At 51.0% G+C, this 22,366-nt stretch overlaps 2 pseudogenes; one reads left to right on the top strand and one right to left on the bottom strand.

Moving 5' to 3' along the window:
* LOC134432721 (zinc finger protein 11-like) overlaps positions 1-12,333 on the bottom strand; it is a 229,693-nt pseudogene extending 217,360 nt beyond the window's left edge.
* LOC134432716 (uncharacterized) overlaps positions 1-22,366 on the top strand; it is an 899,340-nt pseudogene that overhangs the window by 294,598 nt on the left and 582,376 nt on the right.

The raw sequence follows: 22,366 nt of genomic DNA, 5'->3' as shown, positions 1-22,366 counted from the left end.
TTCTCTCCTGCCTCTCTTTGCCTGCTCTGTTTCTCTCTCAGTGTCTCCCTGGACCCACGGACCACCAGAGACCCTGCCCTGATTTAATTGACCCAGGCACCACCAGAGACCCTCCCCTGATTAAATTGCCCCCTCCCCTGATTTAATTTAGCCTTTCCCTGTTTAAATTCCCCTTCCCCTGATTACATTGACCCCTGCCCTGATTTAGATGACCCCCTCTGTCCCCACAGACCCTCCCCTGATTATTGATTATTTTATTTCCCAATTATTATTTTAATTCCCAGTCCCAGGAGCTGAAGTCCTGAAGGCTGGCAGGGAAATGTCTCTGTAGGATTTTGCTCCATTTCCCTTCAAGGGCGGGAACATATTTTCCTGGTTGGAAGCTGGAATTGCAAACTTCTGGAATGTGTGCAGGGCAACACGGACTGGGATCAAACATGGACTAGGATCAAATAGGGATTGGGATCAAATATGGACTAGGATCAAACAGGGACTTGGATCAAATAGGGACTGGGATCAATAGGGACTGGGATCAAATATGGACTGGGGTCAACTATTCACTGGGATCTATTATTGACTGGAATCCTACAGTGTGAGATAAACTGGACTGAGCTTATATAGACTGGGATCAAATACGGGCTGGGATCAAATATGAATTGGGATAAAAAATGGACTGGGATCAAATATGGACTAAAATCAACTATGGACTGGGATAAACTGGACTGGGATCAAATCAGGACAGGGATCAACTTTGGACTGGGATCAAATATGGCCTGGATCAAATATGACAGATTTTATGGACTGGGATCATATGTGGACTAGGATAAGCTATGGACAGGGATCAAATATGGACTGGGATCAAATATGGATTGGGATCAAATGGACTGGGTTCCTACAGACTGGGATAAACTGGACTGAGATTATATAGATGTCACGGTTTGAGAGAAAGTTAGTTTTCTGGGATATGAAGTGGTCAGGCCAATAGGTGCTCACATTTGAATACTGGCACCTGGTTTGACCACTGGGGACATTGGATACGCCTCTGAGAACTCAGGGGTTTAAAAGCAGAGCACTCCCGAGGGAAGCTCTCTTGGGTTCCAGTGAGGGAAGCAGGTCGGACCTCCCCTGCCCAGCTCCTGGCTGATTTGGGGCTGGGTGAGGTAGGCCTGGCCCGAGGATGGAACGGTGGAAGAGCCCTGAGAGGCATAGGGCAGCCACACCTCCCCCCCAGGAGACAGAGAGAGACAGAGCGCCTGTGCCACCGTGAAATTTGATATCCTGTGCTGGCAGCACAGCCCGGCTGGCCGAGAAGGGCAGGGGGATGCAGCGAGAAGGGGTCCGGCAGCTGTGGGAGCTTTGGGTGGGCAGAGCCCGAGCTTTTTATCCTTTTTCGGACAAGGAAATCTTTGCAGAACATTAACCTTTCCTGGAAGAGAGATAAGAGATGAAATGGAGCAAGGAAATGTGCAAGTGTGAAGGTCTGGGCAAGTGAAAGATGTCGGTAGAGTAGAGAAGAATCTTAGGTGGGAAGAGATGATGGAGTGGCCTTAGCTGGACTTTTCCTGTATAGCCATGGACAGAACCATGTTTCCTGTGACACAGAGACTGCACCCAGGGGGAGGCAATGGCTCAGAGCCAAGAGGGTTCAGTGTTGGTACCCCTCGGCCCCAGGGGATGAAATTTGGGGGGGGGCACAGGTGTCCCAAAGGTGCGACTGTGCCCTTTTTGGAACGGGACAAAGCGTCCTTAAAAGGACAACCCTAGAAGTAGCTCTGGTCCATGTGCAGTGGTGAGAGCACTGGGCATGGAAGGAAGATGTCACAATGGCAGATGTTCTCCAGGCGGTGCCACGAGTGACGTGGAAACACATGAGGTTTCAGCGGTGTTTCCTGGGGAAGCCTATGGCACAAGAAGGATTCCTCTCCCCTTGATGAACTGAGAATTGATTACCTAAAGGGTGATGATGTACCGAGATTTGGTGATTTGGGGGATAGATGTATTGGAAATTTGGTGGCAGGGGGAGGAAATGTTTTTGGAAAGTTTTCATTTTCCCTGTGTGTTTCTTGTTACTTAGAGTTGTAGTTTAGTTAATAAAGGTTTCTTTTCTTTATTTCTAAGTGGGGGCCTGCTTTGCTTATTCCTGGTCACATCTCACAGCGGACACCAGGGAGCATATATTTTCATGGGGACACTGGCATTGTGCCAGCATCAAACCGTGACACCTACGCTGCCAGTTGGCCTTTTTCCACCTCTCCAGCCATCCCCACAGAGCACTGGCTACCATCCATGAATCAGTGTAGAGGTAGAGCTTTGGCCATTTCTCTCCCTTAGCATTGTCCAGGGCCAGCTGAACAGCTTTGAGTTCTGTATGTTGACTTGATCCACCTTCTCCTTCAGCGGCCTCTGCAACCTGTTGTGTGGGGCTCCATATGGCTGCTTTCCACTTCTGGTTCATCCCTGCAATGTGACAAGAACCATCAGTGGAAAAAGCGTAGCACATTTCCTCTGGGGGCAGTTGGTTATAGGGAGGAGCCTCTTCAGCCCATGTCACTGGTTCTTGTGGCTCTTCATCAGTAAGACCAAAGTTCTCACCTTCCGGCCAGTTTCTAATTATCTCCAAAATCCCAGGGCGATTCAGGTTTCCAGTATGGGCACACTGTGGGATAAGAGCAATCCGTTTACTCCATGTAGCATCAGTGGTGTGGTGGGGGGTGGGAACCTTTCCTTTTAACATCCACCCCAGCACCGGTAGTTGGGGTTCCAGGAGGAGTTGTGCTTCCGTGCCAATCACCTCTGAGGCAGCCTGGACTCCTTCATAGGCAGCCAAGATTTCCTTCTCTGTGGGAGTGTAGTTGGCTTCTCACCCTCTGTAGCTTCGACTCCAAAATCCCAGTGGTCGGCCTCGAGTCTCCCCAGGCACCTTCTGCCAAAGGCTCCAGGACAAGCCATGGTTCCTGGTTGCAGAGTAGAGCACATTCCTCACCTCTGGTCCTGTCCTGACTGGCCAAGGGCAACTGCATGAACAATCTCCTGCTTGATCTGGGCAAAGGCTTGTTGCTGCTCAGGGCCCCAGTGGAACTCGTTCTTCTTGCAGGTGACCAGGTAAAGAGGGCTCACGATCTGACTGTACTCAGGAATGTGCATCCTCCAAAAGGCTATGGCACCTAGGAAAGCTTGTGTTTCTTTCTTATTGGTGGGTGGAGACATCGCTGTGATCTTGTTGATTACGTCTGTAGGAATCTGATGCCGTCCATTAATAAGGCCTCCGATCAGCCTTATCATGAAGCAGAGCCTTGGTGCTCAGGATCTCAGTCCCTGAGGAGGGACCGGGTCCCGAAGCCATCTCAGGCCAATGCCGGGGGGCTACCTTTCTAGCAAGCCTGGTGATATTCAGCTCTATAGTGATTAGCAGCTCTTAGGACCTCAGCTCTTTGCTTGCTGGGTAGTGGAGCCCCGGGCTTGAGGCAGCAGCAGACAGAGAGAGGAGAAGGAGAAGGCAGAAGCTGTTCCACAGAGAAGGCTTTATCTGGGGGTCCATGAATGGTCTCAGCTCTTCTTCTTCTGAGCTACTGGTACAGTATGCTACTTTTATAGGCTTGGCAAGCATCCCAACTTGACCAATGGCAAGGGAGTAGGGGGACCATAAAATGACCGACAGGTAAAGGCTACCACGGCATTGCCTTACATGGTTATAGAGACAGGTTATAGGGCAGATGTCCATGTAGTCAGGAAGCTTCCTTGCTGCTGTGTCAGCATTCCTTTTGGTAGATTCTCCATGGTGCTTTTGCTAAATGAATGGGGTTTACTACAGTCCATCTTGCCACTTCCCTCCCAGGAACTGAATCTCACGAGCTGGTGCCCTTACCTTGACTTTTTAATGGCAAAACCAGCTTCCAGGAGGATTTGGATGATTTCCTTCCCTTTCTCAAACACTTCCACAGCTGCGTTCCCCCTCATCAATATACTGCAGATGTTCTGGAGCCTCACCCCTTTCTAGTGCAGCCTGGATCAGTCCATGGCAGATGGTGGGGCTGTGCTTCCACCCCTGGGGCAGTCGGTTCCAGGTGTACTGCACTCCCCTCCATGTGAAAGCAAACTGAGGCCTGCATTCTGCTGCCAGAGGAATGGAGAAAAATGCATTGGCAATGTCTATAGTGGCAAAGCACTACGCTGCCTTGCACTCATGCTCGTACTAGAGCTCGAATTTGTCTGGCACGGCAGCGCTCAGTGGTGGAGTCACTTCATTCAATGCACGATAGTCCACAGTCAATCTCCATTCTCCTTCAGATTTTCGCACAGGCCAAATGGGGCTGTTGAACGGTGAGCGGGTCTTGCTGACCACACCTTGGCTCTCCAGTTCTTGGATCATCTTTTGGATGGGGATCACAGCATCTCGAGTGGTTCTATACTGTCATCGATGCACTATGGAAGTGGCAATTGGCACCTGTTGCTCTTCTCCCTTCAGAAGTCCTGCTGCAGATGGGTTTTCTGACAATCCAGGCAAGCTGTTCAACTGCTTGACACCCTCTGTCTCTACAGCAGCTATTCCAAATGCCCATCTGAGTCCCTTTGGGTCTTTGAAATAGCCACTTCGGAGGAAGTCTATACCTAAAATGCATGGGGCTTCTGGGCCTGTCACAGTAGGGTGTTTCTTCCATTCATTTCCAGTCAGGCTCACCTCAGCTTCCACCAAAGTAAAATCCTGTGATGCCCCTGTCACACTAGCAATAGAAACAGACCCTGTCCCCACATGTAATCCTTCCATAGGCCACGAAGGTCCTTCAGGGAAAAGGACTCAATATTTGCATCTGATCTTGCACCCGCTGCTTTGACTCCTGATTTTATGAGGGGAGGCATTGAGGTTCCTACTCCTTCATCATCATCATCCACATCATCCACTGGTCGACTGGTCTTGTCCGTGCATTTCTCACTTCTACTACTGGCAGCAACAGCCATTGGTTGAGGCTTATTTTCTGGTTTAGCTGCTGGCTTAGGCTCACTATCTGGTTTGGCTGCTGGCTTTGAGCCTGGGCTGTTGGCTGCAGCCTGAGTCACCGAGATAGTTGCTGATTTATCTCCCTGCCCCCCTGCCTCTGTCTGCTGCCCAACAGGATCTAGCAGTGAGCGATGAGCACAAGCCAGGGCCCAGCTCACTGCAATGACTTCCTCTCCTTAGGCTCATCCTGGTACTTCTCTTTCAGATATTTCCCCACCTCAGCTGGGTTCTGAATTTGCTCATGGGGAAAATCCCAGACTATAGGGTCAGAGAATTCCTTCAGGATTTGGCCCATATCCTCCCATTTCCCACACCACTTAGGATTTTCCACACCGGGGTCTACTCCTGAGTCAGGGGTCTCATCAGCCCATCTAGAAATCTCAGCCCTCATCCTAGAGAAGCAGCAGGCTGTATAGAGGAAGGTTACCAGATTGAATACCAGAAAGATGGTTTCTTTAACGTTCAGGGGATACTGAACATCCTTCAATAGTGATGCAACAGATTCATAGAAGAAGGAAAGCAAAGGCTGAAATGCCTGATCCCCTGCTGCTCCTCCTCTAACAAACTGGATGCATAACCATGGCCATGAACCATTCATACCTGGAGCAGACCCCAGCATGTTTATAAACTTTTTACAAATCATTACCACCAAGCCCAGCAGGATAGCTATTCTGGTCATTGTCCCTCTGCTATAAAAACTACATATTAGGGACAATACTAAAGCTATTTCTGGGTAAGAAAATAAACCTAGGGTCCACAGAGGTATTAAAATCTCAAAAAACCTTAGGGACCAGAAATGCATGCAAGCCTTCACCCCAACAGACATTATGAATTCAAAAAGCATGGCTATTAGCTGCTTTATACAAACACAGAGTAATGGCAACCAAAATGCACTCAAAACAGGGTTTTTCCACTCTCGCTCGAGCCCCACGTATTGGGCGCCAAATTTTGTCCTGGTTTAGGGTAAATTTGGTAGAGAATCTCCAATGGGGGCCCCTCCAGAAAGCAAACCCACACGGCCCTTCCCCGCAACCGGTTTGGGAAGGATTCCTCAGAGAGAAGTGGAAAGAACCTGTTTATTTAACAGGCACAGCACCCCCAGCCACAGAATGAACAATACCGGATGACACCGCTCTGAAAAAGGTGACAAATTCAGAAAGTCTCTCTCGGGGGTGGTCGCTCTGTTCTCAGTCCCTCCGGCGCTGGGGCAGCTGCTGCAGCCACAAGGTGCAAACTCTCGGTGTTCTCAGGTCCCAGTCTGGAGCAGGTTCGAGAAGGTTGAAAAAACGAAAGGAGAAACAGTCCAGGAAGGAATTTGGACTGCTTAGCTAAACTAGCTAATGAGCAGGAGCAAAAGCAAGCAGAAGTGAAGCAGAAGTAAGAGCCAGAGAGAGAGCAAAGCAAAAAGGCGAAAGCAGAACTGTGCACCTCCCTGTCTCAGTGTCCTTGATAAGAAAAACCCAAACAAAACTTTCACACTACAGAGACAGTCTTAAAGGCACAGAACATATGAATGGGGATACAAGCATCATAACGTCACCCTAGGACACACGGGTGTCCTGAACAGTGTCATCCCATTGTTATCCTTTTGATACTAATTCTGTTTGGCTTTATTTTATCAGTAGTCCTATTCATTATTAAGTGGAGCATGAAACAGCAGACAAGATTGACGTCTATATTCATGCACACAACTTGACTGATGTCCTCTACAATGTGGACATCCCCATGACATTTGACACAAGGCAATTATGAATGAAGCCTATGTGTTTTGGAATAATCCTTGATTTCCATTTATGATTTTGTGGAAATTACGTTTGATTTTTAGTGAACTGTTTTAGAAAATAATTTTTTAAAGTTAATGCTTCTATTAATATGTGTTGATTGCTTTTGCTTTTGATTATTTGTGACCGGTTTTAACCCTTTAAAATTGTTTTAAAAGTAATATTGCTTTAATTAATCAACCATTTGTGAAAATTGTTATGATAATCAATATTATGTTTGTTTATTGTTTCCCTTTCCCCCTCCTACTCCTATCCTTTTTTTTCCCTCTTTCACTCTTTTTCCTCTCTATCGTCCCTATTTTTCCGGGTTATACTACCAATGTACGGCGAGTTCTGCAGACTCATCAATGATGCTCCAGACTTCTGCTGATGAAGATCCCTCAAGACAATCGTGAGTCATGGGGTCGTGTGAGAGTCTGTCCGAATTTTCCCTCATCTGCCTCATGATTGTCATTGGGGGACCACTGAAGAGAAGAACTCCCTGTCTTAAATCTGTCTCCAAGGGAGAAAGTCATGTGCCTGAGACCTGAGAGCGTTGCTAAGCCATTGTTCTCACAGGTGTTGTTTGCTGTGTGCTACACTGAGCCCAATGAGAAGAAGAAGGGGGCACCGTGCCCTTTTTGCAACAACAGCCTTGGAAGCTGTCCCACCTCTCGGCCTGGCTGGACTTCTGCTGAGTTTCAGGTGATTTCCCCACAGAAGACCCTCACCTGTTTCACAACCACCGTGACAGACAGACTGAGATGTAAGGAGCCTCTCCATCAAGGACTGAGACATGGAACCCCCATGTGAAAAGGCCCCTCTGCTCCTTCCAAGGACTGGGACTGAAACCCCCAGCCCGGGGCAGGTGTGTGGGGGAGGCAAGCTGACCAAAGCGAGATGTTTGCCTGCAGGTTGTGACCGCTGGACCAAGAAGACAATGGCTCTCGTTTACTGCTGAAAGTATGAACTACCTGTTACATCTATTCTTTATTGCATCTGTTTCCCCACCCTCACAATTTCCAATAGAGTTATCATAATAAAAACCTCTGAGTTAGCAAGAGACTTCGAGATCTCCCCGACATAACAGTGGATCCTCGACTGGACTGGACCAAAGGACTTTGTCTCTATGTTTGGTAGCTCTATCCCCTCTCTCTTTCTTTCTCTCTCTCTTTTGTCTCTCTCTTCCTCTCTCTTTTTCTCTCCCTTAATCCCTCTATCGCATTTTGCTGTGGTCATTCAATGAAGGTGCATTTTTTTCGATTATCATTGCAAACCCCCTTGTACTGGGTCGGTTCGTTTTGCACCCTGAGATCAGATCTATGAACCATCACGAAATCCATCCGTGAGGACGGATCGTGCCATCTCCCAAGGACCCCTCCCCAAATTCCCCCCATAGCCCCCCCAGCACCCCCAGACCCCGCTAAAACCCCCTCAAGTTCCCCCCAGACCCTCCCCAAATTCCCCCCCAAACCTCCTCAAGGCCCCTCCCCAAATTCCCCTCACGACCCCTCCAGGAACCCTCACCTGTCCCTGCACCTCCTCAGCAGCTCCCGGAGCCCCCCGTCCTCTCCCAGCGCCTCCCACAGGACCCGCCCGAGCCCGGGGCGGCTCCCGGGGGTTCCTGAGGGGGTCCTGGGGGAGGAGGGGGCGCCCGCTCCATGCCCGACCCCGGGGTCAGGGGGCACTGCTTTGTGCTTGGCTCTCATTGGCTGGAGCGGCGTGGGGAGGGCGGGAGTTCTGGAGGGGAGATGCCCAGTGATTGGTTGGTTTTGTAGAGGGTGTGGTGATTTACAGGAGATGGGCAGGAAGGCGAGCGGTGATTGGTTGGATTGAGGCAAAAAGGCGGGAGTTGGTGAGGGGAGACGTGCGGTGATTGATTGGATTGGGGCACAGGGAGGCCGGTGTTCCTGAGGGGAGACACGCAGTGATTGGTTGGTTTGGGGCAGTACGTGCCGTGATTCGTTAATTTGGGACATGAAGCGCAGTGATTGGATGGTTTGGGGCAGGGCATGCTGCTATTGGCTGGGAAAAGTCCGGGATTTTTAAGGGACATTCCAGTTTTTTGGGGGAAAAACTCTCATATTTTTAAGGAAAAGTTCCCGTTTTTTGCAGGAGAAACATTGCCGGATTTATTGACCCCACATGACCACAAATAACCCAAATAATTCCAAAACACTCAAAATAAACCCTAAATACCTGGAAAAAAACCCAAACAATACCTAAAAGTCCCCCAAATAACCCTGAACAAATCCAAACAACCCCAAAATAAAAAATAAACCCCCAAATTAAACCCAAAAAACACCAATTGATTTCAACTACACCTAAAAAACCCCATATACACCAACATTAACCCCAAGAACCCCAAATAATACCAAATAAGCCCAAAGAAACCCAAATACTTCCAAATAAACCCAAATAATTCCAAATAACCCCAAAAAACAGAAATAAACCAAGTAAAACCCAAGATAAATGCCAAATAGTCCATAAATAACCCCAAATAAACCCCAAACAAACCCTAAATAAACCCAAGTAAACCCCAGTTCCTCCCGTCCCCACCCCAAAACAGATCCCGACCAATCAGAACGCGCAGCGCTGATGACGTTCCACTTGCTGGGCACAGACTCAGAGCACTGGTGTTGCCTTCTGATGCAAGGCAAGGCGACCTGGCTCTGAGGAAACGGCACGGCGACCCAAACTCTCCAGGGTCACTCGGGCCAAGAACACACGCAGACACCAGTATGGTGGACAGTTGAAGACCTTTATTGTCCCATCTCATCGGGTTTTATACTGGGAAAGTTTTTTCTCTACGTCAGGGGGTCTTGCCTTACTGTAATTGGTTAGTAAGGAGTCGAAAGTTATTAGTGTTAGGGGGGACTACATTCTTGGGTGATCCCTTATCACTAGGTGTTAGGGGGAGAGGAACCCTGCTGCTTTCCGTGACATCGCGAGATTTTCCGAGCGCCTGACCCTATCTACTACACACTGGCCCCGCCGAGTGATTTTCAGCCAATCAGCGCACTTGCCAGCCACAGACCAAGGCCTCTCACTTTGGTAAATACTCAGAGATCACACGGGGTAATTTCCAGCCAATCAGAGCGTGTCTCGCTGATGACTCATCAGTTGCCAGCAGCGGAATTTGGGGGGGGGGGAAGGTGACCCTGGGGATGGATTTGAGACCCAAAATTAATCCACAACGGGGTCGGGACCCCAAAACGGAGAAGGAGGGGCCTGGAGACCCCAGGAGGACCCTGAAGCCCCTAAAACCAAACACGGGGGAGGGGATTGGGGGAATGATTGGAAAGGGGAGGGAGAGTGGGAAAGAGGGGGGTGTGGGACCCCAAAGTTGAGGTGGGAGATGGATGGGACCCCCAAATTGGGGTGGAAGGGGATTGGGACCCCCAAATTAAGCTGGAAAGGGTATGGGATCCAAAAACTGAGCTGGGAGGAGGATGGGACCCCCCAAATTGAGCTGGGAGGGGGTTGGACCCTCAACCAGGATGAATCCACTTTTGATGCCAGAATATGTAAAGTAGTTTATGGATATACAACAAGGCCATGAATATGCAACAGACTGATGTAATGGGAGACAAGGACCTTCGAGCAAAGGTTGTTATGGCCACCAAGACCCCCCAAGTTATTTTCGGGGACACCTCTTAATTAATCTGGTTTTAATTACATCAGTCTGTTGCATATTCATAGACCCTCATCCATATCCATAAACTAATTTACATCTTTCAGGAACTATTTTACATGGCCCAACCTTGTGGGTTGTCTCCCTATTTCAGGAGTCTCCACTGAAATAGAAAATGTAAACCCCCTCCATTTGATTATTATTATTATTATTACTATTACTATTACTATTATTATTATAGTACAAAAATATAAAATACTTTTGAAATTAAGGAGCTCTCAGGCAAAGATATGGGAGTAGAAATAACAGTTCTTTATTAGGAAGAATTAAACATACAAATGCAGTACTACAAACAAAAAAAAAAGAGTGATAGAGTCAGTATCCTCTGGGAATCCAGTGGAAGAGGTTCATCCTCTTGGAATACAGAGGGAATAGGGCTGATCCTTTGGGAATCCATTTCTTAACCCCGAAAGGCAGGTGAAAGGCAGGGCCATGGAATATTTACAGGGTATCCCAAGGGTGGAATTGGGGATGGGGTCAGGGGAGGAGTTCTTAGCAACACAAGAAGGGTAAGATCAAATTCCTGCCTCTTAGCAACAGCAGCACTCCACACAGAATGCATCCCCAAATCCTAAATTCCCTCTAAAACAACTGAGAAATTATGGAACTTCAGATATATTCGACCAATTTCCTTCATTTAACCCAGTTTTGGGTGTTTTTAAAGGATGAAGGTGAAGCAGAGGAAAATTAAGGCCAAACCAAAAGGAGAAGCAGCCAGGTGTGTTCCCAACATGGATCACAGGGAATGTGAGTGACCAGAGCTGTGCCCAAAGTGCCTCCTCCAGTGGGGGATGGAGCTGGAGCAGCGCACGAAGCTCTGCCCGCACTCGGGGCACTCACAGGGCTTCCCTTAGTGGTGCCTCTGTTGGTGTTTGGTCAAGTCAGAGCTCCTGGAGAAGCTCTTCCCACACTGGGGACACTCGTAGGGCCTCCCCCCAGTGTGGATGCACCGGTGGGTGATGAGGGTGGAGTTGCACTTGAATCCCTTCCCGCAGTCGGGACAGCGGAAAGGCCTCTCCTCTGTGTGAATTCGATAGTGCTGGAGGAGAATGGAGCTGGTCTGAAACCCCTTCCTGCATTTATCACACTCGTAGAGCCTCTCTCCCGTGTGGATGCGCCGGTGCGTGACGAGGGTGGAGTTGTACTTGAATCTCTTGCCACAGTCGGGGCATTGGAAGGGCCTCTCCTCTGTGTGAGTCTGATAGTGCTGAAGGAGATCGGAGCTACTCGTAAACCTCTTCCCACACTTGGAACACTCGTAGGGCCTCTCCCCAGTGTGGGTCCTCTGGTGCCTGATCAGGTTGGAGCTCTGGCTGAAGCTCTTCCCACACTCCCCACACTCGTACGGCTTCTCTCCAGTGTGGGTCCTCTGGTGTATGATCAAGTGGGAGCTCCGGCTGAAGCTCTTCCCACACTCCACGCATGTGTGGGGCTTCTCCCCATCATGGAGCTGCTCACAGAGCACCAGCTCCGAGCTCTGGCTCCATCTCCAGCCGCCTTCCCGGCCCAGGCTGGCTCTTTCCCCCTCAGATCCCCACCAGCTGCGTTTGCAGCCCCTCCTCGTGCGGCATCTCCGGGGCTTTTCCTCCCCGTTGGCTTCCTGCACCGTGGAGCCGCTCAAAACGGCCTCTTCCACCAGGTTCTGCCGCGGGCATTTGTCCTCCCTGCTCTCCATGTTCAGCTCCTGCTCTGGGGGAGGAAGGACAAGGACAGGATGGGATTTGCCTCCATGCCACAGGCAAGGGCAAGGAGATCTTCCCAGGGCTGAGCTGCAGCTAGGGCCGTGTTGGCCTGGGAGATGGAGCAGCACAGAGGGGAAAGGGGCACTGACTTCTTCCTCACCTGCCTCAGTGCCCTGGGGCATCTTCCTCTTCCTTGCAGCCTCCATGGGGTCGGCAATGGGAAATCCTGGTTTGGGGAAAACAAGGGATGAGTCCATTTGTAGGAGAGTCAGGAGGTAGGATGGTCAGAACAGATAGAGACGAGAGATCTCTGCAGCCAGGATGTGGAACTTGTGGTTTATTGCAAAGGGCCTGGGTGCAGGGCCCTGCTTGGAGCTGCCAGGCACAGCTCGGAGCAGGCCTGACAGAAGAGAGGGGTGGAGAGGGTGAGAGGGTAAGAGAGTAAGAGGAGAAGAGTGTATGAGAGTAAGGTTCCTGTTACAATACAATCTATCTTCTTCTGTGTTGAATATTCTATTTCTCACTAACCAATCTAGTACAAGATAGAAATCGTATAGCATTTACATACAGCCTGTAAAAGTCATTACATTATCATAATGTGTTACATTTTAAACCCTAAAAATTCCTTTTTGGACTCCCTCTGCCATGCTGTAGGGTCTGCTGTGACCCTTGGATCTGTCTGCAAGCAGAGAGAATTGTTTCATCAAAAGGGGATTACCTTGAGTCAGGCCACACCATTGTTTTCCAGTTGTTCACTAACTAAGGTATTTCAGAGCTTGCTTTCATTTCGATCTTCCTTATACTTTCTATATCCTCAAAATCTTCTGCCAGACAATCATATTTATAAGGTTTTCCTGTTTCATCTTCCCCAACACACACTGAGTTTGAAGGTCCCTCTGCCCAAGTCCATCTCTAAAAGTCACCGGCCACGTGGGCTCCACAAAAACCTCCCAAACACCAAGATTCAGCCCTGAAAAAGCCTCCCAGGAGTTCCCCGTCCCTGGTCCCTCCCCTCTGCTTTTCAGGGGTTCCCCATGTCCCAGCTGCTGGGGTTACCCTAGGATTGGGGGTCCCCCTTGTGCCCGGTACCCACACTGCCCAGGCTGCTGGCAGTTCCAGCAATGCCAAAAGCTCCCCCCGCTTCGCTCTCCCTATTTCAGGATGGCGGGGCTTTTTGGGCTCCCAGGCTCCCTTCTCCCCTCATTCTCTGCCCTGGACTGCAGCGGCTCCAGGGAGTCCCCCCTGCCCCTCTCCAGGCTCTTGAGGCTCCCGCCAATGACGGTGCTCCCCCCTCTCTGGGCTCCCCACTTTGGGCTCCTGGGGGACACAGGGCTCTGCTCCTCCAGGCTGCCTCTGCCGGCAGCCGCCACCGCCACTCCCGATGTCCCCCCAAGGGGCCTTTTCCGCTCAGCCTTGGACCCCTTCATTCTCCAAACATCCCCCAAAAACCCAACCCAGGGATCCCCCGGGATATCCGGGCCAAGCTCCCCCTCTCTGCTCACCGGCGCGATGGGGGGGCGATGATCCCACAGGTGGGGGCTGTGAATTCAGGCAGGGATCGACAGCGTGGTTTCCTCAGCTCAGCCTCGATCTGCCTTTATCCCTCCTCTTCCTCCCGCTCCTCCCCTTCCACCCCCCTCATCCTCCTCCTCTGTCTTATCTCCACATCCTTCCCCTCTTCCATCCCTCCTCTTCCATCCCTCCCCCTGCTCCTCCCCATAACACCACCTCTTCTTCCCCCTTCATCCCTGCCCTTCCCTGCCTCCTCCTCCTCCCCCAGCAGCAGCCACACCATCGCTGCCCCGTTCCCGCAGCCCTCGCAGCCCGCGGCAGGAGCGGGGATGGAGCCAGGACAGGTCGGGATGGGCAGTGTGGGGCTCTCGGCTGCTCCCAGCCACTGCGGGTGGGGGAAACCTGGCCCGGGCCAGAGGAGAGGCAAACTGGGCAAACTGGGGGCTGCACATCCAAACTGGGCCTTGCTGGGGACCCTGCCTGGGCACTGCCAGCCCTTGGGGCTCCTCTCGGCACATCTGCCAGGCTGAACGCACACAGGGCTGGGGGATCCCAGCAGTGGCAGCATTGCCAGGGACTGGGCTGGACAGGGATCATACTGGGAGTGACTGGGAGTGCACTGGGCTTGTACAGATATCATACTGGGATTGTACTGGGAGTGACTGGGACTGTTCTGGGTTTGTACTGACATCATACTGGGATCATACAGGGAATGACTGGGGCTGTACTGGGCTTGTACAGATATCATACTGGGATTGTACTGGGACTGTACTGGGATTGTACTGATATCATACTGAGATCGTACTGGGTTGATACTGACAGGCTATTGTTTTTAATGGTTAATCCTGTGTTAACGGGTGTCCTTTTTCAGGCTCGGGTGTCCATTTTCAGGCTCGTGCTGCCCAGAAACAGGTACCCAGACATCTGTAACTCTTTGTATTTCTTGTCTCATATTGTCCTAATTCGATTTCTCCAAATTGTTATTACTCTAATTGAATTACAAATTTTTATAACCATTTTATTACTATTAAACTTTTAAAATTTTTAAAGCAAGTGATTGGCATTTTTCACAATTTTGGTAGCAGAGGATGGTTACTAACACCTCGCTGCCGGTGCTTGAGGAGAGTCAGAGTGGGGAAGGCGCGCCCTGCCCCATTAGCAGCCTCGCTCTGTCTCCCCGAACCTCGCTCTCTTACTCTCGTACCCTCTCATCCTCTCTACCCCTCTCTTATCTCGGGCCTGCTCCGAGCTGTGCCTGACAGCTCCCAGCAGGGCCCTGCACCCAGGCCCTTTGCAATAAACCGCAAGTTCTACGACCTGGCTGCAGAGATCTCTCGTCTCCGTCCGTCCTGAACGTCCTACCCCCCGACACTCTGACACCCAAGAGCATCTGGGGTTGGACAACACAGCTGGGTTGAGGGATATCCAAGAGCACGGGGACTGGCCAGAAACACCTAAACTTGTAATAGGTGATGTGAAAGTAAAAGGTACCTTATTGTTGTCTTGTTGTGTGTGAGAGTGAGTCACACACAAAATCAGCCTCAGCTTCCCGGGTGGGTGGGAAGGGGGGGGCTGTGGAAAGAGGAGTGTGTGCCCCACAAATAAGCCATTGTTCTCCTGGGCGTGTGGGGGGGCTGTGGCATAAGGTACAGGTGACCTGCAAAGGGGCCATTTTCTCCAGGGCGTGTGAGGGGGCCGTGGCTAAAGAGTGTGAGTGACACACAAATCAGCCTCACAGATTAAAGGCACCGGAAGCTGCAGAGTCAGGGCCCTCCCAGGAGGCCCGGAGATACTGAGACCCAGAGGCCAACCCCAAGGTGAGGGGGGGCCACAGGGACCCGCGATTCTCTGTCAACAGGGATCCACTCTGTGTCCTGAGGGTGGGAAAGAATGTGTGGAAGTGAGTGAGAAATAAAAGTGAGTGAATGTAAATGAATGAAAGTATAGGTAATGTAGATTGTGTATTTTAAGCTTCACTCTATTTCCTTCAAGGGAGATGTATAGTATTGAAAGTAGTGTGAGAAAAAGATTTTTTATTTTCATGAGTGTAGTTGAAAGAAAAGTGGTATTTAGGTTGTTAGTGAATGTGAAAAACAGAGGCAGAAGATGAATAGATAAGATCTTGAAAAATGAGACAGAAAACCAGTAAGTTGGACACAGGGGGAAAAAAATGAAAAAAAAATAGTCCTGTGGGAGTTATGTTAGCTAACAGAGATAAAACTCCTTGCAAAAGGAGAAAATACAGGGTATGCAGTAGTCGGTGGCAAAAACATGCAAACTATGGAAAAAGGGAAATTAACCTCAAATTAGTAAGCTCAAACTTGCGAAATATATACTTTAAAAAGAGCACTAGAATATTTAAGACAAAATAAAGGAACTATATATATTGATTCAAGGTATGCCTTTAGAGTAGTACATACCTTTAAAAAATTTGGAAAGGGAAAAGATTACTTAATTCAAGAAGAAAAGGATTAGTACATGAGGAACTTATTTTAGAGGTTTTAGAAGCATTACAATTACCTAAAAGAGATAGCTATAGTACATATAATGGAACTCCAAAAGGGAAAGACCCCAGAAAGAGGAGGAAATAATTTGGCAGATCACAGAGCTAAGGATGCAGCAGAAAATGGAGTTGAAAGAGTTATGTTAATATTAACTCCAAATGAGGAAAAACCAGAAATTTCAAAGTTTAGGAAAGCCGAGAAAAAAGACTTAAACAAGACAGGAAGTGAAAAAGATAAATCAGGGAAATGAAAACTTCATGATCGAAGACAATTACTTAATAAAATGTGCTTCTAAGAAAATATTAGAAGACAGGCATCAGAAAACCCACTGGGGAACTCAAGCTTTGTGTGATCATTTTTTTAGGAACTATGGGTGCATTGGGATTTTTGGATTTGCAAACAAGTAACTGAAAGATGCTTAATTTGTCAAAGGATAAATAAAAAGATGAAGAGAAAAAAAAATTAGGAGGTTGCGAGTTAGCTAGTAGAGCACTTCAAAGTATCAAAGCAGAAGTTTAGATTTGCTAGGCTCTGGATTTATTTGTAAAAAAACCCATTTAATCTAGAAGAAAAAGAATATGCCATATGTTACACAGGAGATTTTAGAAGAATAAAAATCTTTAAAGTATCAGAAACACCCGGGAAAAAAAACGAGAAAAGAAAAGAAAACAAAAGAAAAGAAAAGAAAAGAAAAGAAAAGAAAAGAAAAGAAAAGAAAAGAAAAGAAAAGAAAAGAAAAGAAAAGAAAAAGTGGAAATGAAAGGGAGGGGAACAAGAGGAAAAATCATAAAGAGTGGGATCCTCTGCAGGTCTTGCCCCCTCCGTTCGCAGCCCAGGCGCCTGTCCCCGGTCCCAGCTCGCTGCCCGCCTCAGCTCCGCCTGCCCCGGTTTCCATCCCAGGTGCGGCCTCACTGCCCAGGGCAGCTCCACCTGCCCCGGCGCTGTCGCTCAATTTGTGTGACCTGCTCCCACTGCCTGGCCCGTGGCCGCTCTGCCGGCCATGCTGGGGAAGATGGGGGTTGCTCTGTCCTGCTGCCTGCTCCGAGGTCACTGCACCCACTGCACCCAGGGGGGGCCCCAGCCATCCCATCCCTGGCTGCCCTGCCCGTGCCACCTGCGCTGGGCACCGGCACTGCTGCCGGGCTCTCCCACCTGCCTTTGCTCTGCCGGGAGCTGCCGGATCAGCCGCCATCACCCATGTGGGGGCTACCCACGCTCCGTCACAGGCTCCACGGGAAGATCTCCCTCTGCCAATTCCGTCAGCAGACCCTGCCCACACTCCCACCGAGCCTCGGCGGGATATCCTCCCCTGACCCCGTCCTGCTCTGAGTTACGTCTCATTGGTAAGCACAGCTCCGGCTGTTCAGGGAAACTCTCTCTCTCTACAGGAAGCACCTTATTGAAACACTAGGAGCTCAGTTAAAAGGCAGCCCTCTACAAATTCTTTCCCAGAACACGGGAGAAAGGCTAGAGAAGGTAAAAAAGTGAAAGAGTTAGATGAAGGGATTGCTCTATTTCCGTTCAGAGAGGTTCCCATGGGAGGGATGTGCTGCCCCGCCCCACGGGAGCCACCAGCGCCCCTGTCGGCCATGTCCAGAATTGCACCCAAGGGGAAAGCGCCGCAGCCCAAAGGCCAGGACTGGGTCCGGGCTCTGTTTGCTGTCAGTGCCGCAGCTGTTGGTGTTTGCTTCCTTTATTATACACACTAGTAAAGAACTGGTATTCCTACTCCCATATGTTTGCCTGAGAGTCCCTTCGTTTCACTGGTCTAAACATTAAGAGGGAGGGGGTTTGCATTCTGCATTCCAAGAGAGGCTTTTTCTGCCTTCCCGAGCAGACACCTCTCTTGTAAAATGAGACAAGCACCCACAGGCACTGAGGGGGGCTGCAGGAGGGGCACAAGAAGGCCCTGCAGCACTTGGGCACAAAGGCACAGCAGGTGAATGCAACAAGGGAGCCGCAAAAGACCAAGCTGAAGGCACAGGCCAGGGCACAGTTCCTACAGCCCCTGAGGGATCAACCCCAGGGCCCAAGGGGGCCCCAGCACCCAGGGCACGGCTCGGCCACAAGCTCCTGGCAGAGGCATTGCCCTCCTCGGCAGGGGAGAGCCCACCCAAACAGCCCCTGGCAAGGAACCAGGGCTCCAGCTGCAGGGCACAAGGACACTGCAAGCACAGACAGCAGCACCCTCAGGACCAGCAAGTCCACCCCTTGATGCACATGGATTGGCAGGGCTGTCACAGCTCCCATCACACCAGGGACCCTCCACACTGGAGCCCTTGAGAACATTCAGGGTGGGTCTGCATTGAGAGGAAGCATTTCCTGATGGACACAGGGGCCTCTCAATCCACTTCGAATCTTAGACCTAAGGGTGGGCAAAATGCTAATAATATGTTTCCTTTGTGAGGGGATAAGTGGGAAAGATGTATGGTTTTATTCAATCACTGTTAGTAGATCCAGGAGATGGGTTTGAAATGCGTGAATTTTTATTTGCTCCTAATTGTACCATGATTTACTGGGAAGGGATTTGATCGCTAAACTCATAACACAAATTAATATTATAAAAAGGGATACAGAGGCCGGTCCTGTTGTACCTCTGTGTCAAATGTCTGACCAGGCCTATCTGAAGTGAACCCGGAAATGTGGGCAGCCCCAGGAAAATAGGGAAAATTAGATATGGAGTCTCTCCAAAGCACTCTGAAGCAACCAGGACAACTGGTGTCTAAAAGCAACACCCTGTTCCAGGGGAGGGAAGGAAGGGGAATCAGACACAGCGCAGGTCAGCACCCCATGCTCAGCTCAACCCGCGCAGCTGTGGGTCCTTGTGAGAGCCTGGCACTGAAATGCCCTGAGCAGGAAGGATTCAGTATCTTCTGCTGACACCATGGCACCTAACAGGGGGGCAAAAGCAATTCTCACTGCTTCAGCAACCACTGGAGCAGATATCAAGGCACATTCTCCCACAGGAAGCTGGGCTGGCACAGAGACTGCCCTGGCACTTTGCTGCTGCCAACACCCAGCCAGGACATCGGCTCCTGCCTAAGGAGTGCAAAGCAGCACCACTGGTGGCCAAGGGGTCCATGCCAAGTGTCCCTGAGGCCAGAAACAGCCGCCAGCACAGCTCAACATGGGGGGACCCCTCAGCCTGGCCTCAAGGGCTCTGAAGCCCCGGAGATTTGCACTTCCCGCCCGCAGCAGGAGGATGGGAGGCCGTCCCTGAGCCTGCCCTGAAGGCAACGCAGCAGCAGCCAGGGCTCCACAGCGGGCCAAGCCCCTGCGCCTGCCCACAGATCCTCGCCTGGAATCCTCTGCAATCCTGGCCACCCTCCTCTGCCATCTCCAGCCACTGGGGCCAAGCCTTGCTGCCACTGCTGCAGCTTCAGCGCTGGCTGGGCCTGCACTGCCACAGCTGCTGGGGAACACCACGGCACAATTCCACTCCGGGGCTCACTGACAGCGACACTCTGGGCTGCCTGCCATTGCACTGATGCAAAATGTACCGAGTTTGGTTCTTCTAAATCTTATTTCTCTGCTCAGGCTTGGTTTGTCTTTGCCTTGGGGAAATGAATTTTAAAGGTTTTATTTAAGAGGTGTTACACCACTCAAAGGAGATGAGTTTAACATCTGAACAGACTGGGAATAGCCCAAAAGACACCCACAGAGATAACGACCAGCAACAAAACATCAACGTTGCCCAGCAGCAGGAAGAGAAGCTTCATTCCATGATGCCTCCAGAGGAGCTTAAGAAATGCAAATGAACACTGCCCAGCAAAGTCTGGACAATGCACCTGGGTCTCTTGCCCCGGGCAGGAATTGGGCTGATTCCCTCTGCCCCTCACCCCAAGCTTGCACTGATGGAATTTGCACAGCTCAAGGCAGAGCCCAGGGGGAGGATATCTGACCCTGCAACACAATCGGGTGAAGCTGCAAAGGGAAACAGCAAATGGAGAATGTTGGGAAAACTTCACTATAAACAAATGGGGGGAATCATCCCTCTGCCCACTCCAACATGTGCTGTCACTGTCTGTGTTATATAGGGTATCTTACAGCACTGGGGATTATTTTGCTACCTAAAATTCAGGGAAATCAATTGGGAATCCAAGGATTTGATGACAGAATTAGAGAAAAGCAGTGAATTGATGCAGCCCTGGCTGGAGAGAGCGGCCAAAAATGGAAAAAGATGAACGGCCAGCAGAACAAATCCTACAACACCATGGACCAGCCCCTGGGAACCCAAACCAATTCATATCAGGAGCCACAGAGCCCATTTCTCATTTCAATAGCATCATTAGATTACAAGCTGCCCTCGCAATAACCAACCAGACAGCTCCAGCTCCTGACCTTCCTGCTGGGCAATCCACTGAAATGAGGAACACAACACTTAACCATGGGATGGGATCAGATCATCTGTTAGCAGAAAAAGGAGGAGGATTGTGGAAAACTAAATGACACAAACTGCTGTTGGCAAATAGATGACAAAGGAAAAGTGATGAAACAGATAGCAAAGCGAACAAGAAAGCAGCTCATGTACCAGTCCAAACGTGGAAAGGACGGGAATGGGACACGGTTTTGTGGCTCCCTGGCAGACCATGGGTTAAACGAATGCTGTTTCTCCTCTGATGTGCTACAGCAACTCTCATCTTTTTACCGTGCTCCACACCATGAAACTGCAGCTCATTCAGCAGCTGAGCGAGGGGCCAAGGATTTGGAGGTAAGGAAGTAACGGGTGTAACTATCACCTTCCATAAATGTTACTAATTAACATGGACTCCTGCTCCCAAAAGTCCCGCTAAATTCCTGAACTTCCAGAAGAACAAAGACTTACCAGAGCCGTGAATATCGGCTGTTATACAAAAGAGGGGGTGCACAATAATGAGGACATGCAGTTGGCGGATCGGGAGGTCTGAACTTTCCAAGTACCTCAGCCAGTGGGCAAAGGGAGAGGGAGATGAGGCCGGGAAAATGAGGATAAAAAGGAGGCTGCGAACTACAACTATGGCAGAGACCGCACGGCAAATGCCCCTCGACTTCTCCCTCTGCTCAGCAATAAGGTCACTTTTACAGGACTCCTCTGTCTCCTCTGCGCACAGAAACCTCCGGCCACGGCAATTTCCCCGCACAGCCCCGGGCACGGGGCAGCCCCCTCTGTCCCAGCCACAGCAACCGGGCCGAGCCAGCGCTGCTCCGGCAGCGGCTCCTGCCGAGGCAGCGGCCGCAAGGAGACCGCGGGCAGCCGCTCCCGCAGCGCCCTCACGCCAGCGGCAACACGCGCCGGACACGGCACAACGAACCCGCCTGAGCCCCCTGCCACCCCCGAGGCCCGCAGCCAGCCCCGAGCCCCCGCACAACCCAGCGCGGCTCCCACCTGCGCTGCGGCCTCCTCCGAGCTCCGCCGCCGCCTCACCGCGCTCCGGCCGCTGCCGCCGCTCACGGGACTGCACACACGCTCCGACAATGGCGCCGCTGCCCAGCCACGGCCGCCCTCAGCCCGCCACCGGGGCCCTGCTCCGCCCCGCTCCCACCAATCAGCGCGCCACAACCACGACTGACGGCACCATCGTCCAATCCCAGCCAGGGGCGGGCTCTGCACACGGCACAGCCCCGCCCCGCCCTCTCAGGGTCCCCCGGGCTGCGTGAGGGCAGAGCCGGAGCTGAGGAACAGGCCTGGAACGAGCCCGGGCCCGAGGGGATTGAGCTGAAAACACAAACAAACTTCTCCGCACCTCCCGCCACGGCTTTCCCGGCACTGCGGCTCCGGTGGCTCCGGCTCAGCGGGAAGTCCCGGAGCATCACTTCTCCTACCCCTAATTAGGAGCATCATTGCATCGCTTTGATTTCCCCCAGAAAGGGAAAACCGCCCCAAACCCCTGTGGATGAGTGGGAGATGGGAGAGTTTTCTGACAGAAAACTCCTAAAACTCAGAGTAGAATAATAAGAAGTAAGTGAAGATCCTTAATTCCAGATTTTCGCCCACGCCTCCCTCCTCCCAGCTGCACCTCCTACCCCGGCAGTGCCGCAGACAGGGAATGGGGCCGGGCTCAGTTCATGCCCCGGGGCTTCTCCCTCTGCTCAGGGACAGGAGTCGTTCCCCTGCTGCACCCTGGGCTCTCTCCCACCGGAGACTTCTCCAGGAACTTCTCCAAGCTGAGTCCATCCCACGGGGCACAGCCCCCTCCAAGTGCTGCAGCGTGGGTCACTGTGCCCCGGGGTCAGTCCTG

This window comes from Melospiza melodia (assembly GCF_035770615.1).
Source record: "Melospiza melodia melodia isolate bMelMel2 chromosome 7 unlocalized genomic scaffold, bMelMel2.pri SUPER_7_unloc_1, whole genome shotgun sequence".
NCBI lineage: Eukaryota > Metazoa > Chordata > Aves > Passeriformes > Passerellidae > Melospiza > Melospiza melodia.
The sequence above is the reverse complement of the archived record's forward strand: the minus strand, read 5'-3'. Positions and strand labels throughout refer to the sequence as shown.